Consider the following 12,999-nt stretch of genomic DNA (forward strand, 5'->3'; position numbering starts at 1 on the left):
GGATCTAGTCTCACTACAGTAGTAGAACACAGTATTGATGTGACAGACTACAGTTGTCTCTAGTTAACAGGTGTTTGTGTGATCAGTGAGTCCAAACAATCACTGATGTTGTTAGTCACTGACACTGATTGTGCTGATGGATCTAGTCTCACTACAGTAGTAGAACACAGTATTGATGTGACAGACTACAGTTGTCTCTAGTTAACAGGTGTTTGTGTGATCAGTGAGTCCAAACAATCACTGATGTTGTTAGTCCCTGACACTGATTGTGCTGATGGATCTAGTCTCACTACAGTAGTAGAACACAGTATTGATGTGACAGACTACAGTTGTCTCTAGTTAACAGGTGTTTGTGTGATCAGTGAGTCCAAACAATCACTGATGTTGTTAGTCCCTGACACTGATTGTGCTGATGGATCCAGTCTCACTACAGTAGTAGAACACGGTATTGATGTGACAGACTACAGTTGTCTCTAGTTGACAGGTGTTTGTGTGATCAGTGAGTCCAAACAATCACTGATGTTGTTAGTCCCTGACACTAAATTGTGCTTATGGATCTAGTCTCACTACAGTAGTAGAACACAGTATTGATGTGACAGACTACAGTTGTCTCTAGTTAACAGGTGTTTGTGTGATCAGTGAGTCCAAACAATCACTGATGTTGTTAGTCCCTGACACTGATTGTGCTGATGGATCCAGTCTCACTACAGTAGTAGAACACAGTATTGATGTGACAGACTACAGTTGTCTCTAGTTAACAGGTGTTTGTGTGATCAGTGAGTCCAAACAATCACTGATGTTGTTAGTCCCTGACACTGATTGTGCTGATGGATCCAGTCTCACTACAGTAGTAGAACACAGTATTGATGTGACAGACTACAGTTGTCTCTAGTTAACAGGTGTTTGTGTGATCAGTGAGTCCAAACAATCACTGATGTTGTTAGTCCCTGACACTAAATTGTGCTTATGGATCTAGTCTCACTACAGTAGTAGAACACAGTATTGATGTGACAGACTACAGTTGTCTCTAGTTAACAGGTGTTTGTGTGATCAGTGAGTCCAAACAATCACTGATGTTGTTAGTCACTGACACTGATTGTGCTGATGTATCTAGTCTCACTACAGTAGTAGAACACAGTATTGATGTAATAGACTTCAGTAGTTTCTAGTTGACAGGTGTTTGTGTGATCAGTGAGTTCAAACAATCACTGATGTTGTTAGTCCCTGACACTGATTGTGCTGATGTATCTAGTCTCACTACAGTAGTAGAACACAGTATTGATGTAATAGACTTCAGTTGTTTCTAGTTGACAGGTGTTTGTGTGATCAGTGAGTCCAAACAATCACTGATGTTGTTAGTCCCTGACACTGATTGTGCTGATGGTTCTAGTCTCACTACAGTAGTAGAACACAGTATTGATGTGACAGACTACAGTTGTCTCTAGTTAACAGGTGTTTGTGTGATCAGTGAGTCCAAACAATCACTGATGTTGTTAGTCCCTGACACTGATTGTGCTGATGTATCTAGTCTCACTACAGTAGTAGAACACAGTATTGATGTGACAGACTACAGTTGTCTCTAGTTAACAGGTGTTTGTGTGATCAGTGAGTCCAAACAATCACTGATGTTGTTAGTCACTGACACTGATTGTGCTGATGGATCTAGTCTCACTACAGTAGTAGAACACAGTATTGATGTGACAGACTACAGTTGTCTCTAGTTAACAGGTGTTTGTGTGATCAGTGAGTCCAAACAATCACTGATGTTGTTAGTCACTGACACTGATTGTGCTGATGGATCTAGTCTCACTACAGTAGTAGAACACAGTATTGATGTAATAGACTTCAGTTGTTTCTAGTTGACAGGTGTTTGTGTGATCAGTGAGTCCAAACAATCACTGATGTTGTTAGTCCCTGACACTAAATTGTGCTTATGGATCTAGTCTCACTACAGTAGTAGACACAGTATCGATGTGACAGACTACAGTTTTCGTTTGATCAGTGGGTCCAAACAATCACTTATTAACCACTTATTAACCACTTATTAATCACTTATTAGTTTATTTTTACTCCCTGACGCTGATTGTGCTGATGGATCTATTCTCACTGATTTTTTAGTCCTTTACACTAATAAATCTAGTCTAATAAAAGATGTACACCTCGTACACAAATTGACACAAATATATGACACAAATATATTTTACAGGATATTCTGTGCCCCTTTTTACAGAAGGTACCCTTTTTAACCCTTTTAAACTGTTTTGAGCTAGTTTAGTAGATAAAATTTGTAGTTAAAATTCTACAACACTCTTACCTATTGTTAGTGCGAGTCCTTGGTCTCTTAGATCGATTAACGTTTACCTCCTACCTGTAATGATCATCTAATCGAGCCGAGAATCAATAATAGACTCTGGCTTTCTGTAAGTTTCCCTTCCGAAGTTCAATTTTGTATGACCACTTCTATGAGTGAATATTTCAAATTAATGTTGACAGACTAAGGATATGCAATTATGTTAAAGCTATTTTTAACATTTAAGTTATTTTCGGTAATATTTTAATTAATTCATAACCGAATGACCAATCAAAATTCATCCTATTTTACTAGTGATTGTAATATAACATTTCTGTGCAAGTCGATGGATTACAATACAAATTGAAAATGTTTAATATACAGGGTTATTCTAAATGATGGACCCTTTTTTAATGCTTTATAATTTTTATACTATTAAACTTACCGCTATAAAATACACATCAAACGAAAAAGCAACTCAAAGAGTTTACGCCTTCCAAAGACACATCATTTAACAAAATCGATCGAACAGAACTGTAGATTTAATTGTACAAAGTTAAAAAGTAACCTCGAACTTTTTTTACCACTAGAAATTTGGAGGTTACTTGACGTTTTTGCAAACAACTTTTAAATGGTGAGGAAATCGACCAAAGTGGAAGGTAATATTCCGAAAGAGAATACAATTTCCTACAATCTATTGTTACGCATATCTTGAAAATACTCAATAAATGTAGCCTAAATTTGGCTTAAAATAAAAAAGTGCGAAATTTAATGTTTGCTATGTTTATTGTGTACATTGAAGACGGGGATTATCAATTTTTTTCATTTTGAGGCAATTTTTGGTACCTTTCCTGAGTATTTTCAAAAAAATGCCTAATAGTAGATTGTAGGAAATTTTATTCTCTTTCGGATAATACCTTCCACTTTGGTCGATTTCCTCACCATTTAAAAGTTATTTGCAAAAACGTCATGTAACCTCCAAATTTCTAGTGGTAAAAAAAGTTGGAGATTACTTTTTAACTTTGTACAATTAAATCTACAGTTCTGTTGGATCGATTTTGTTAAATGATGTGTCTTTGGAAGGCGTAAACTCTTTGAGTTGCTTTTTCGTTTGATGTGTATTTTATAGCGTTAAGTTTAATAGTATAAAAATTATAAAGCATTAAAAATGGGTCCATCATTTAGAATAACCCTGTACTACCTATGTGACCTTGGAATGCATTTGCCATGCGAGACAACGTTTTTTACCACACAAACAACATTAAATTTCTTATTTGTATACATAAATTATTTGTATGTGTATAGAACAAACTTTAACCATTATATTTTAATTTGCAACAGTAAGAAAATCGGTTTGTTTAAGGATACGGACAAATTTCCCAAGGGTGTCCAATAAAGATACAGAACACGGAATTGAATACATTGTAATCAGATTTTCCTTGGGTCAGGATTAAATTTTTACTTCAAAAAATGTAACCTTAGATACGTTTAAAATTGATATAGCGTTGACCATAGTTAAAAGACATTTAATTAATTGCGAAAGGGTTTTAATCAATTCATTGCAGATTTCCAGATGTGCGAATCATAGATTATAATAATATACTTTACATAACAACAACAGTTTAATGGCTGATTTTATTTGGAGTAAACAAACGAATAGATGAATAGCCTACCTCGTCGCCCAGTCCTTAAAATACTTCATTCACCAATTTAATACGAACTGTAAAACTTTTTTAACGAAGTTCGTATTAAAGCACATCGTTTGCAATTGTCTTTACATAAATCTTTCGTAATGCCTTGATAAATTAATTTCTATTCAATCAATTATAAAAAGATCCTATTTTTTGTTTAAGCAACTATACAATTAATTTTTCATACAGTTACTTAACAATGTACAACTATTTATAACAATTTTTTTTTATCTTGGGGCCAGTTTGGAATCTTTCTGAACATCTTTCAATATAGTAGTATGGTTACTAGTATTCAATGCTAGTATCAAAGACTAACCAGCTCAAGTAGACTTCTCATCAAATAAAAAATTAGTAAGCTTGTTTTTCGCGTCTAGTTCAAGTTGGTAACACTGGATGCCAGAGTCAACGAAATTTCGTTTCTTATATTTTATGGTTAATTTAATGATTTGGACTTTTCTATTTTGTTATACAACTAGGGAATACGTTATTGTTCATGATTAGATCGTTTTATTTGGTTAAACGGGGTTTTAAATAGCTGAAATAACAAGAAAGATATTTTTAAAAAAACACGGTCCTAGTGGCACTGGACGGAGCTAACAATAAAGTTTACTTCAGCTGTTAAGGATGACAAATCCACTAAGGGAGTATGTTTAGTATGGTCAACTTTATCGGTCCCCACCTTAGGGACTTTAGGGTTGTTAATCAAACGAACAAAAAAATTCTACTGATTGGAGATGGTTTTTTTATGAGGGGAGCATTTGTACTTGAGAATCCTATGCATGCTAGTTAGAACTCTATATCTTGAGCTAAGTACTGAACTGAGTTCTAGCATTATCTTAAATCTAAAATTTGCACTCTGCTAATTAAAAACAAAATGTCTTCTCAATCTACCACGCTACAGTAAAATAATTACTCGACGTGGAAAGGTAATCAATCCGCAACCCCCCTCCACTTCTCCTTTGTCGTTTGAAAGACAAATTTACATCCTCGAATAATGATATCCTCCCACGGGCATCAGAGCTTAACAACTTGATTGGCGTCGGAAATAGACTACGGTACTTGGCTGTCGATCGATAGCAGAAGTCGTTAGTAACCCAACACTTAGTCCATTTGACTCAGCTTTACCTGGCCTTGGAAATACCTTTGCTTTTCACGTAGATTTTTGAAGATATTTAAAGGAATTATTTATAAGTTCGCACAATTGACTTGATTTGTCGTGTCGAATCAACACATTGAAAACTCTGGAACTTTGCATATAGTGCAGTAAAAATAAGAGAAAAATTCCATAAACCTAAAAAAAATTAGCACAACTGGGGAATTTGGTACAGATGTTGGGTGTACCTTTCTTTTGAACATACTAAAAGTCCCCTAAAATTGAAGCTGTGCTACGGCCGCCATATTGGAAAATGGCGGCATATTTCTGTATTTTTCGCTATAGTGACTTTGTTATTAGAGATACAGGAAAAAGCTAAGTATACAAAATGTAGGTCATCTAAAAATACACATTTTTTGTATTTACCATCTTTCTCCAAACCCAACGGTTTTTGAGTTATTTGTTATTAAGTATAGATAGTTTTTTTTATTTATCAAAAATAGGTGAAACACATGGAAATTGTCCGTTACTTTCAAGGATTATGATAATTTATCCTATTTAGTTAAATAGTGTGATACTATAAAATCTTAAAATTAAAGCTTATTTTATGAGTAAAACAACTCTGCCACAGCAAACCTGCAGACTCAGCAAATTTCCTTTTGATTGGATGTTTTATTAATTGTATTTAAATAAAACCAGATTCAACAGGTACCAAGGTTTGCTGCTACAGGTAGGTTATTACAGTGTGTTTTTTTTAGTAAAATATCAATAACTTAGTATAAAATAATCAGTTTTCCAAGTTTGATCATAATAAATCTATAAACAAACAAACTGCAACAGTTAACTAATTCAGAATAATAGCATGGTAGCTTAAGATTTACAATTTACAAATTTAAATATAAAAATTTTGGTTGTGTTTACTAAAAATATGGTGATTATTCGTCACGATTCGAATACTAACCGAAGGGGTTTTCAAAAGGAGATGAAGCAAGTAATTTAAGTACTGTAATATTAACTCGTACCAAGTATCGGAAATATTGTATGGAGTGAGGAAATCAACCATATTTTGTAAACTACGCAATAGTTATATTAATATTTTATACTCATTTGTACCCATTTAATAAATTAACATTTTAATACTTTGATGGAACTACCACTATCACTCTTATATCAACTGAGTGTGATGAATAATTGTCGTAAACCTTGAAAGTAACCGTCGATTGCAATGGGTTTCACCGATTTTTGATAAATAAAACTAACTATACCATGCTTAATTAGTCACCAACATGAACTAGACACGAAAAACACCCTTCCAAATTTACAATGGGATGTCAAGTATAGTTAGTTAGTGTGGTGGTGCCATCAAAATACTAAAATGTTAACTATTAAATGGATAAAAAATAAGATAAAATATTAATATGAGTATTGCGTACTTTACAAAATATGGTAGATTACCTTACTGCATACAATATTTTCGGTGCCTGGTACGAATTAATATTACTTAAATAACAGGCTCCATCTCTTTTTGAAAACCCATTTGGTTAATATTCTAATCGTGACGAATAATCGCCATCTTTTTAGTAAACACAACCAAAATTTGTATATTCAAATTTGTTTATTGTAAATTTAAAACTCCCATGCTATTCTTATGAATTAGTTAACTGTTGCAGTTTGCTTGTTTATAGATATATTTTGATCAAACTTGGAAAATTAGTTATTTTATAGTAAGGTTTTGATATTAAAAAAAAAAAAAAAAAAAAAAAAAAAAACTATAATAACCTTCCTGTAGCAGCAAACCTAGGTACCTGTTGAACCTAATTTTATTTATATACATTTTTTAATAAAACATCCAATCAAATGGAAATTTGCTGAGTCTGCAGGTTTGCTGTGGCGGAGTTGTTTTACTCATAAAATAAGCTTAAATTTTTGGATGTTATAGTATCACACTAGTGAACTAAATAGGATAAATTATCATAATCCTTGAAAGTAACGGTCAATTTCCATGTGTTTCGCCTATTTTTGATAAATAGAAAAAACTAAATATACTTAATAACAAATAACTCAAAAACTGTTGGGTTTAGAGAAAGATGGTAAATACAAAAAATGTGTATTTTTAGATGACCTACATTTTGTATATTTAGCTTTTTCCTGTATCTCTAATAATAAAGTCACTATAGCGAAAAATACAGAAATATGCCGCCATTTTCCAATATGGCGGCCGTAGCACAGCTTCAATTTTAGGGGACTTTTAGTATGTTCAAAAGGAAGGTACACCCAACATCTGTACCAAATTCCCCGGTTGTGCTAATTTTTTTTGGGTCAAAACATATTTTTACTGTACTAATAATTTACTGACTATACATAGTTGCGCCAGAGTTTGCAATATATGATCACATTAATTCCCAAAGATTGTACTAATTTTGAACAAAAGAGTACAAGTGTTTACTTTTACGGACAGATTATTGTCGCAAGGGCGTTTAAAAGGTAGATTGCATGCATTTGAACTATGTTTGAATTTAATAGAAATTAAAAACAGAAATATATTTTAGAAATCTCTTATTTCGAATCATACTGCCTATCAACCTATTGCAATGATCTGATCAATAAAACTAGAGTGCATCCATCCATGTAAATACGCCAAAATTCAGCAAATGATATTAAAAATATGAATTCAAACTAAAATCATGTAAAAATTCTCCCAGACTTAGATACAAAGATTATGCAATTCTTTACGTTTAATTAGCTCAGTCGTTATAGGTACGTCAAGAAAACCGATTTTATGTGTTTATTATGTTTATTAGGTTTTTTTTATGTTTTTGTGGTTTTTATGCTGTTTAAACCATTTTAGAGTACACGTTTGACGAAATGCCAACAGCATTTCACACTGCCCGAATAAATCACTTAGATTAAATAAAACCACAGATTATTTCAACTATATGAAAAGTTCTTTTCCCATTTTTACAGAAGGAACCTCAAAGTTTAAGAAGGTAATTTTGGGCGACCCCGTTTTATCGCGGCCTTTTATGTTTGGTTGTAAACCGACGCTATGACAAAAGGTGTCTTATTTTTCTTTTGTCCCGTGTTTTCGTAGAATTACTCAATGTCAGCGTTAATAAATCTGGCCTTTATAAACTGTGGTTCTTTTCGTGACCCGAAAAATGTCTTCAAAGTAACAGTATTTTCTACGAAATACATGGTTTTATTTTTAATTTTGTAGCTATGTCAGTTGAAGGAGTCGATTTTGCCACCGAGGCTTTGAAAGTGTTTTTTAGACGCGTCATCCAAAATAAATTTTTCTCCTGTGTAATGAACATTATTTTCGTAATACTGCTTTTTAAAACTGTTTAGCCACTTTACTCACAAAAGTTTCATATATTGGTTTTAATCCCAGAATGGTTTACTTTTTGCTTCAAACTATTCTCAGCTGTTACCGATAGACGTGTTAGTTATCACTCCGTCAATAAGGTGTTAAAAATACAATTTTAATTACTCATGTATCTTCTTAGTCTGCCATTATAAAGGGGCTTAATTAAAATGAAGTTTCTAATTTGAAACTATGTTAATCATAAACTAATTCCAATAACGATGTTGAAATACAAATATTACGGGCTGGAACTATTAAAACAGAAAATGTTAAAAATATGTATAGCTGATTTCCTCGACTTCCAGCTGGCGTATGAACAAAAACACTCTTCATTGCATATGTTTAAATCCAAACTAGTAATTTATGTACCTAGGGTAAAGTGATGGAACAACATAGTACAAAACGATGTATCAATAGCGAGAGAAAATGTATACACAAGTTTTAAAATTAGAAAATCTAGAGTACAGCCACAGGTTTTGTAGAATAAAATAGTTCCAACTGAAAAATATACTACTCTATATATTTTATTTACACTGTATTGGAATTCAACAGGTTTGTCTATTTTACTACAATAAGTACCCAAGCAGCGGGTTTTCTGCTGTAATTATATAAGGATATTTCATTAATGTTTTCAGAACAATTAATTAGTTTATTTAATCTATTTCTTACGTCAACAAAACGTTTGATGCATTAGGAATAACTCCGCCAACGAAATGATACATACGTTGATACATAATATTTATATTAATCCTAATGCACCAACATTTTTGTTAACGTAGGAAATAGATGGAATAATTAATTGTGTCTTTATGTAATGAACAAATAGTAACACCTTTTCGTCAATGATATTTAACTTGTGTGGCAAAATTTACAGGGAAAATTTACACAATATAGTTTTGTGGAATATTTACCCTGAAAAATTTTTAAAAAAGATGCTAAATAGTTCATAAAACTAACCAACGCTGTCTTTTCGAATTTTATTTTTCAACCTCGGACTCTCTTTCGTTAAAATTCAGGTCTTACACAAAGGAGACAACATAGATTTTGGAAATGCAAAATAATATTGCAAAAATAATATGCATCTAGGTATACAATTACTTTTAAGAATACTGTGCATTCCCGCGTTAAAATCTGTGTTAGTATTAGAATATTGAGATTAACAGTTGAGTTCAAAGAGATCTGTCGTCAGAGTTGTGCAGCAAAGCGTAATTTCCTAGTCCTACATTTACTACTACAGTCTGCAACTGTAATTTGTGAGCAGTCAGGTAGTAACGTAGTAAAGTTGGAGACTGTAGTTACTAATCTGACATAGTCTCTCTGTCTGTTATATCTCAACTGAGGAGACATGTTCTGTACATGGGCTTAATTATAAGTTTTACTCTGTAACTTGCGGACAGGGTTTGGAAGTTAGACTGTGGATACAATATTGTGTAAGTAGGGGATATAGTTTTAGCGACAAAGAGGATTAGCTATTATCGTAATCATAATGAGAGCTAGACCCAAGACAGTTTTCTTTTAGTTTTTTATGTTATAATTAAATAAAAATTTCCTTGTTTATAGATATAAGATATTCAATTAGTTTTATATATTTTGTGCTTTATCTAATAACTAGCAGAGTACCCGTCCTTCGTACGGGGTTGGCAAATAAGTATAAAATGCGTATTGCAGTTATACTCGATATTTGCGTTTGCAATGTAAGAAGACACGGTTTGAGAAAATTTGCTTCCTCAAATTTATGGTATGCTATAGTATTACACATCTACAATAGCCATAATGTTCTGCCACTGCACCTACACAATAGAGAAAGATTAAATTATTAAAAATTCGCAAAATATCACAAATTATTCATGAAATTAAAAACATAAACATAACAGTAAACAATCCTACTTTGACAGTTCTCATTGCGTATCGCATTTTTTTTTGCTGGTTAGTTCAAATTAGCTCTTTTCATAAATAATGAAAAAATAATAGTGCTGCACCATATACATTTTTAACGTCTTTTCATATCATATAACCAACTCATTTAGTTGAAACAGTTGGCCAAATTCTTTAATTCCCTTTAAATATTCATACTCATAAGGTTAACATTGGGAACTACAGAGCCACTGGGGCGGAGCCCGAAAGGATTTTTGAGATAATAATATGCCTGTATGTTAATTGGGTATGTGAGCTATCATCATACCCAATTTCAGCCCAATCTGTCCAGTATTTTTCGCGTTTACTTGTCACAAACATACATACACCCATACATCCAAACTTTCTCATTTATAATATTGGTAGGATAATGGAATAAGCTAGCAGGTAAAATTACAGTATTAAACAAAAAATCAAAACACATATTTTATGAATACGTTTATATTCTGTTTTTGAATTCATTAAAACTCTATTTGCACACAACTTTGTTACTGAACGTTTTAAAAACAAAGCATATTTCTTGGAATTTAAATAAACTATTTTGGGTCGAGTAAATAAACGTTAATACGCTATTTTCCAAAGATACAAAATATACCGTCGTATGTGTTATTGGATGCAATGTATTTTAAATTTCAACTTTAAGCCACAAAGGATCAACCAAGCTATAGTAAAGTATGTGGTTCAATTTACCATTATTTGACGAGAAGAATGGTGTCCGGAAGATCTCAGATTTATCAAGAAGTCACAGATTTATGTATACTTCCGATTTATTTACAAAATATATAATAAACCTTCTCCTTACAAAAAGTGTATCGTTAAGATTGAAGCCTAAATAAAGAGAATTATAGTTTGATGTTTAATTGATTTAAAATAGTGTGGAAATGATGAATAAATGTATTCCGGTGTGTTCGGATCCTAGGTACGTGTTAACATTATTGAGCAACTTAATAAATATAATGATGGTACATAATTTTTCTCCAAGGGTATGTGAAAAAGTATAAACCGAAACATAATTTACCCAAACAAACAATGATGTTGGTAACATGATATTTTATCAATATCATTTACCATAGTTTGATATGGAAATTTGCCTTTTCTTAGGAGTAAAATCTGTTACGCATTCCTTTAAGTAGGGCCTATATTTGTTTAGAATTTAGTAACACTGGCGTATCTAAAAACATATTCAGCCGTTCATAACAAGTGAAATACATGATAATTTTAAATTGCTATATTCTAAAATCTCAATAAACTATGCGTGTCTACCAAACCCCATATTTCCATTCCAATAACAAAAATTAAATTTTACTACCCTTGGTAAAAATTCTAGTCAAAACCAAACATTACGCTCGACTTATTTACGTTCACCTCTTATTCAAGACATTACAAAATAAATGAATGGCTTTCCAACCCTTAATAGAGATTCGACGCGCACGCGCACAGGTGATCTAATGACAAAGAAAGTACAAAAACCACCGGACACAGCACTTGTTGAATTTAGAAATTTAATTTCCAACAGGACAATACCTTATGAAAGTAATCCTTGGAGGGTATACGCCGGAGATGCAGGAGCACAAGACACAAGCACTGAGCGACACTGGATAATACAACACGTGTGCAAGAGCTGAGACTACTGAGCGCTCGGAGACGAGACTACATCGATATGACTATCGGATCATTCGATAGTCATTCGATATGGTTACTGATTACTAATTTTCAAACACCGACTGGAAAGCTTGTTTTCTATTGGTGAGATGCTGTACTGTTGAATGGGTATTTTCTGGGAGTACTCTTAGAATTGTTTTGATTTATATTCCAAATTAAGAAGCATAGAACTTTAGACCTGTAGCATAAAGTTTAAATTCCAACAGATACAAAACTGATTTCCTGGATGTTTTTTAGCCAGTGATTTAAAGTGCTCTTATGTTAGCTCTAGCGTCTAAACTACAAGTGTATATAATGATTTTAAATAATATACAAGGACATAATATAGTCAAAGTATATTAGTTCTAGGTCCAGGTCTTATTATAACACCTACGACAATAGCTTATCCTTCGTATGGGAAATTGTGGGAATGAAATATGAGATTCGCTTCTCGGGTTTTGGGGTGTCCAGTTGAAATATATCATCACAAACCAACATCTTTAATCTATTTGCCGTCTTGTGAGTAAACAGTACTTTAATTACTTTTAACTGAAATGGCAACCATACGAAGGTACGTGTTTTAAGCCAAGTATGAATGGAGATGAGTGTAGGATGAGTGGAGCGATTTTGTAGTCTTGTTACTGACTAAGGCCGACTATAGTTCAGCCGCAGAAAGCGACTTCCTCCAGCATTGGTTTAGCATTAGCGTGCAGGTCGTTTTCTAAGCGGCCGAACTATACACCTTAGACCTATCCTTAGACACATATATTTCCTTAGTTAATTAATAGCCCTTACAACCAATGGCAACTGAGGGACTTACAATTTTATAGTGGAATCCGAACCACATTTTTTCCTTGTAAATTACGAATTGGTCGAACAATTAGGACAGTACTACGGATAGTCGTAGTACTCACTAGTGTGAACGTTAATCCACACCAGGGAGTACCGCATCCACAGTGCATGCCTAAAATATCCACAAGTGACCTCAAAGTAGTTGGATTACAGG

At 33.0% G+C, this 12,999-nt stretch overlaps 1 protein-coding gene across 1 annotated transcript in view; it reads right to left on the reverse strand.

Moving 5' to 3' along the window:
* LOC129005347 (leucine-rich repeats and immunoglobulin-like domains protein 3) overlaps positions 1-11,973 on the reverse strand; it is a 199,533-nt gene extending 187,560 nt beyond the window's left edge. Inside the window, exon 1 of the mRNA XM_054434203.1 lies at positions 11,877-11,973. The gene's annotated coding sequence lies outside the window, so the exon portion shown is untranslated. The remainder of the gene's footprint in view (positions 1-11,876) is intronic.
* Between the last annotated feature and the right edge of the window lie 1,026 nt (positions 11,974-12,999).

Source organism: Macrosteles quadrilineatus, unplaced genomic scaffold (assembly GCF_028750875.1).
Source record: "Macrosteles quadrilineatus isolate MER2022 unplaced genomic scaffold, UCM_ALF_1.0 Scaffold_20__1_contigs__length_2534061, whole genome shotgun sequence".
In the NCBI taxonomy this organism is placed as follows: domain Eukaryota; kingdom Metazoa; phylum Arthropoda; class Insecta; order Hemiptera; family Cicadellidae; genus Macrosteles; species Macrosteles quadrilineatus.